This window comes from Capsicum annuum, chromosome 1 (genome assembly GCF_002878395.1).
Source record: "Capsicum annuum cultivar UCD-10X-F1 chromosome 1, UCD10Xv1.1, whole genome shotgun sequence".
Lineage (NCBI taxonomy): Eukaryota > Viridiplantae > Streptophyta > Magnoliopsida > Solanales > Solanaceae > Capsicum > Capsicum annuum.
Genome location: NC_061111.1, coordinates 116,351,462 through 116,357,790, shown reverse-complemented (window position 1 = coordinate 116,357,790; position 6,329 = coordinate 116,351,462).

The window sequence follows — 6,329 nt, the reverse complement described above, 5'->3', positions numbered from 1 at the left end:
GATAAATTCCATGTGGGTTGATTAGAATATATAAAGATTTACGAAATCTCATGACTAAAACCTTGTATGATGGAATTGTAATTTAAGCATGATGTTTAATTGTTGTATAATATGCTTTACATGTACTATGCCTACAATATGTTTGATTAAATGGCAAGATGAAGGAAAATTATCTAATTAGCGTGATATCATGAAATCCCCATGTATGTACAAATTTATGCCTATTAAATGTTTGATTAAAGGCTCCTATGAATGTACTATGTATTATGATGTTCGTTAAGTCTTCAAGTAAATCATGCTATGACAGTTTCCTTCCATCTAGTCCTGGGGGTACTTTTACCCGAAATATTACCTGTGTGCCTAGATCCATGTCATGGTTTTCACGATACTCTCAGTCAAGCTATGAACTCTTAGAATTCAGATAGTCTTATAACTCGAGAAAAAAATCTCTATGATCTCATGACTCAGTCAGTTGTCAAATATCAGTTGTATTCTGCCAGTCACAGAAATTCAGTAACTCAGTCCATGCTCAGTTCAATTCAATAAATCATGTTCAGTGTCCATTCAGATGGGAGTAGGACTTAGCACCGAGTGAACCCAAGGATGAGGACTCACCTGTTATAAGAGGTTGTGATTCCTAGAAGCAATCCTTGCATTTCAGAACTATGTAGCCAGCATAGGTTGATACATCGTAGCCTGATATATGAGGGTAGATGAGGTGACTTAACCTTTTAGGTGAGGGTTCCTACCATTCTTACTAGTGTTACTTGTTATATGAGGGTTACTCACATATTGTCCTTACTAGCGGAGCAGTATTAAAACCATTCAAAATAGGGAATAGATTTGACCCCAGCTTAGCTATCGTAGCACCTTTGGGGATGTTGGTTAGATATTAATTCCCACAGTTTCATATTACAGAATCAAGACTATCAGATACTGTCAATCAGTCTCAATAATAGAACTCAGATAGTTCTTTAGATTTCAGGACTGTTAGATGCAGTCAACTCAGATACAGTATAGAACTCAAATAGTTCCATCGATATATAATTTGCCTAAATCCACCACTAGGGAGAAGAGTTAGAGCCTTTTTAGTGAGACAGTGTTTGACCTGAGCCTTCAGCGCATCGCGGAGATAGCTCAAATGGCAATTGTCAAATTCCAGTGTTGCTCCACGATACTAGCATGTTGCACCAAACCACCAGGTCATAGACAAGGTGGCAACGCGATATAACCATATCGCGCCACTATATAATTTCCCAAATGTCAATTTCCAGTGACATAGCGTGGTAACTCCGCATCACGCCAAGGGCCCTATTTGAGAAATTTTACTGAAAAATAAATTATGTGTCCAAGGTTAAAAGGGTCAATTTACCCCCTATATAAGATTTCAAAACATGGGATTTAGCCTTTATTCATCCAAAATATTGATGTTTTCTCTCAAATACTCTCAAGAACTCAAGCTAGGGTTTTCATAGAAGGCCTAATTTTAAGAAGGTTTCACCATCAATCTTCATGAAATCATGAACTAAGGTATGCATAGTGTTCATTCATGAACTCCTTTAATCCATGAAGTACAACAATCCTTTTTAAATACAAGTTATGGGTTTTCTTCATGTATTCATGCTTTTTATGTTCTCTTTTTCATGTTGATAATTGAGGAAATTGATTTATATTCAATGATTTGATAATAAATTCCATGTGGCTTGATTAGTATAGATAAAGATTTACAAAATTTCATGACTAAAACCTTGTATGATGGAATTGGAATTAAAGCATGATATTTAATTGTTGTATAATGTGCTTTACTTGTACTCTGCCTACAATATATTTGATTAAATGCCAAGATGAAGGAAAATTATCTAACTAGCATGATATAATGAAGTCCCCATGTATGTACAAGCTTATGCCTATTACATGTTTGATGAAAGGCTCCTATGAATGTAGTATGTATTATGATGTTAGTCAAGTCTTCAAGTAAATCATGCTATGTCAGTTTCATTCCATCGAGTCCTGGGGTACTTGTACCCAAAATATTACCTGTGTGCATAGATCGATGTCATGTTTTTCATGATACTCTCAGTTAAGCTATGAACTCTTAGACTCCAGATAGTCTTATGACTCAGGAAAAAATCTCCAAAAATTTAGTGACTCAGTCCATGCTCAGTTCAATTCAGTAAATCATGTTCAGTGTCCATTCAGATGGGAGAAGGAATTAACACCGAGTGAACCCAAGGATGGGGACTCACCTATTATACGAGGGTGTGATTCCTAGAACCAATCCTTGTATTCCAGAACTATGTAGCCAGCATAGGTTGATACATCGTAGCCTGATATATGAGGGTAGATAAGGTGGCTTAACCTATTATGTGAGGGTTCCCACCGTTCTCACTAGAGTTACCTGTTATATGAGGGTTACTCACATGTTGTCCTTACCAGTTGCGCAGTATTGACACCCTTCCAATCAGGGCATAGATTGGAACCCAGCTCAGCTATCATAGCTCCTTTAGGGCATGTCGGTTAGATACTACTTCCCATATTTTTATGTTACAGAATCAGGACTGTCAGATACAGTCAATCAGTCTCAGTAATTGAACTTAGATAGTTCTTCGGGGTCATAAGAACCTTGTAGTATTCTAGTTTAGCAAATTGGGTCGTTACAAACTTGGTATCAGAGCCTAAGGTTCAATCGAGTCCTAGGAAGTCTAAAAGCCACATCTAGTAGAGTCTTGTACATGGGTGTGTTGCATGCCATATTTATGTGCAAGAGGCTATGAGATGTTTAAGAATATTTTCCCTTTTTTCAGTATTCATGTCATGCCAGTGAGCATAATCACAAGTCAGTTTCTCAGTCTAATCTGCTTTTTCTTTTTATTTCAGAATATGCCTCCTAAGAGAAGAAATCAGTCAACCCCTCAGCCCGAAGAACCTTTGAGAGATCATGTTTCTTATGTGGAGTTCAACACCACATTTACCACTCTTTCTCGATCAATCGCTGCTCATAATGAATGGACAACAGTTGTTTCAGCCAACCCAGTGGCCAACTCAGCTACAGCGAGGATTCAGGACTTCGCCCGAATGAATCCTCCAACCTTCCTCGGGTCTAAGGTAGATGAAGACCCTCAGGAATTCTTAGATCAAGTTTAGAAAATGACAGATTCCATGGGGATGACTACTATTGAGAGTGCTGAGCTAGCTTTATACCAGTTGTAGGATGTGGCTCATACTTGGTTCAAAAGGTTCCCATTTTTGTCCTAACTTATCAGTTCTATACCCCTCTACAGATAGTTCTCCAGTTCCTAAGTTTAGAGAGGGTAACAAAGATAGAGCTCCAGGATCTAAGACCCAAGGCAGTGTTAGTAGTGCTCGAAACTACCCTCTTTGCCAGACTTGCAGTAAAAGCACCATTAAGGTGTGTGTAGAGCAGGTAGTGGCATTTGTTTTAGTTGTGGCAAGCCAGGCCAAAGAGTTAGAGATTGTCCGCAGCCAGGTTCTCAAGGTCAATAGAATCACTTCTCAGCTCAGTCCGAGCGCCTAAATCAGCAGGGTGCTACTTTCAGGGGTCCTAGTGGGCAATGTCCAAATCGTGTCTATGCTATTTAGACTCGATACGATCAGGAAAGTTCTCCTGATATAGTTACTGGTACATTAAAGATCTTTCATGTGCATGTTTATGCTTTGCTAGATCAAGGAGCTTCCTTGTCTTTCGTTACTCCTTATATAGCAATTGATTTCAGAATCAGTCCCAAAATTCTAGCAGATCCCTTTTCAGTCTCTACCCTAGTAGGTAAAACCATCATAGCCGAGCGGGTATATAGGAACAACCCGATTATAATATTTCAGAAAGTCACTTCAGTAGAATTAGTCAAATTAGAGATGACTAATTTTGATGTCATTCTCGACATGGATTGGCTTCATTCCAACTATGCCATAGTCGATTGTAAAAAAAGAATAGTTCTATTTTAGTTCCTGAATGAACCCATCCTTGAGTGTAGGGGTAGTACTTCAGTGTTCAGAGGTCAGCTCGTTCCCTACCTTCGGGTAAGGAAAATAATATCTAAGGGATGTATTTATCATCTATTTCACGTTAGATATTCCAGTATCAAGGCTCCCAGTCTCGAATTAGTCCCAGTAGTGAATGAATATTCAGATGCCTTTCTCAAAGATCTTCTAGGAATTCCTCCCGAAAGGGAAATAGAATTCGGTATTGATCTTCATTCAGACACTCAGCCTATCTCTATTTCCGCTATAAAGAATGGCACCAATAGAACTCAAGTAACTAAAAGAACAGTTGAAAGATCTCTTAGATAAGGGATTCATCAGACCCAGCATTTCCCTGTGGGGTGCACCAGTCTAATTTGTGCGTAAGAGAGACGGGTCACTCAGAATGTATATAGATTACCATCAACTCAATAAGGTTAAGCTCAAGAAAAAGTATCCTCTTCCCAAAATTTATGACATATTTGACCAACTTTAGGGTGCCAGTTATTTCTCTAAGATAGACCTCAGATCCTACTATCATCAGCTCAGAGTTAGAGAATATGACATCCCGAAGACAGCTTTTCATGCACGGTATGGTCACTTCAAATTTCTAGTTATGTCATTTGGTCTTACCAATGCCCCAATAGCTTTCAGGGACTTGATGAACCGTGTGTTCAAGTAGTACTTGGATATGTTCGTCATAGTCTTCATAGATGATATTCTGGTCTATTCCCACACTAAGTGAGATCATGCAGACCATCTCATAATAGTACTCCAGACTCTCAGATCATCAGTTATTCACCAAATTCCATAAGTGCAAATTTTGGATAAGGTCAGTAGCATTCCTTGGTCATACTCAAAAGACTAAAGCAGTAAGAAACTAGCTACGCCCTGTTTCTCCATCAGATATCAGGAGTTTATTGGGCTTGGCTCGCTATTATAGATGGTTTGTTGAGGGATTTTCTTCTATTGCATCTCTTATGTCCAGATTGACTCCGAATAAGGTCAAGTTTCAGTTGTCAGATTCATGCGAGAAGAGTTTTCAGGAATTGAAGACTCAACTCACCTCAGCTCCGGTTTGAGCTCCTCCTGATGGTTCAGATGGTTTTGTAGTTTATTGTGATGCATTTAGAGTGGGTTTAGGTTATGTCCTCATGCATCATGGTAAGGTCATACCCTACGCCTCCAGACAGCTTAAACCCCATGAGAAGAATTATCCTACCCATGATCTTGAATAAGCAGCTGTAGTATTTTCCTTAAAGATTTGGAGGCATTATTTTTACGGTATTCATGTAGACGTCTTCACAGATCATAAGAGCCTTTAGTATGTATTTTCTCAAAAAGATCTCAATCTTCGTCAGAGAAGGTGGTTAGAGCTCTTAAAAGATTATGACATGAGTGTCCTCTATCATTCGGGCAAGGCCAACATAGTGGTCGATGCTCTCAGTAGACTGTCCATGGTTAGTATTTCTCATGTTGATGCTAGTAAGAAAAAGTTAGTCGAGAAAGTCCACCAGCTATCCATACTAGGTGTTCTCTTAGTTGACTCTTCAGAGAGCGGTGTATTTGTTTAGATTTATTCAGAATCATCTCTAGTTTTCGAGGTTAAAGAAAAGCAAGATAAGGATCCTAGCCTATTCAAGATAAAAGAGTCAGTTCAGAATCAGAAAATAGAGGTTTTCTCCCAAGAGGAAGATGGTGTTCTTCGTTGTTAGGGTCGACTCTGTGTTCCAGACATAGATGACTTAAGGAAGCAAATTCTTGCAAAAGCACAAGCTGCGCGTTACTCTATTCATCCAGGGGCCACTAAGATGTACCGCAATTTGTGGGAAATCTATTGGTGTAGTGGGATGAAAAGAGATATTACAGAGTTGGTGGCGAAGTTCTCTATATGTCAGCAATTTAAGATAAGAGCATCATAAGCCTAGTGGTCCTATGCAGGTATTCAGTATTCCTAATTGGAAGTGGGAAGTTGTGAACATGGACTTCATGATAGGTTTGCCTCAAACTCATCGACAGCATGATTTAGTCTACGTCATTGTAGACAGAATGACCAAATCAGCTCTTTCCTTCTAGTTCATACCTCTTATTTAGCCGAGGATTATGCCAAGCTCTACATTAAGGAGCTGGTCAGATTGCACCATGTTCCATTGACTATTATCTCATACAGAGGTACCCAGTTCACCTCTTATTTTTGGAAAGGATTCCAAAAGGGTCTTGGTACCCAAGTTCTTCTCTGTACAACCTTTTATCCTCAAAAAGATGGTCAAGAAGAAAGGACCATTCAGACTTTCGAATATATGCTAAGGGAGTGTGTAATTGATTTGAAGGGTAGTTGGGACGACCAGTTG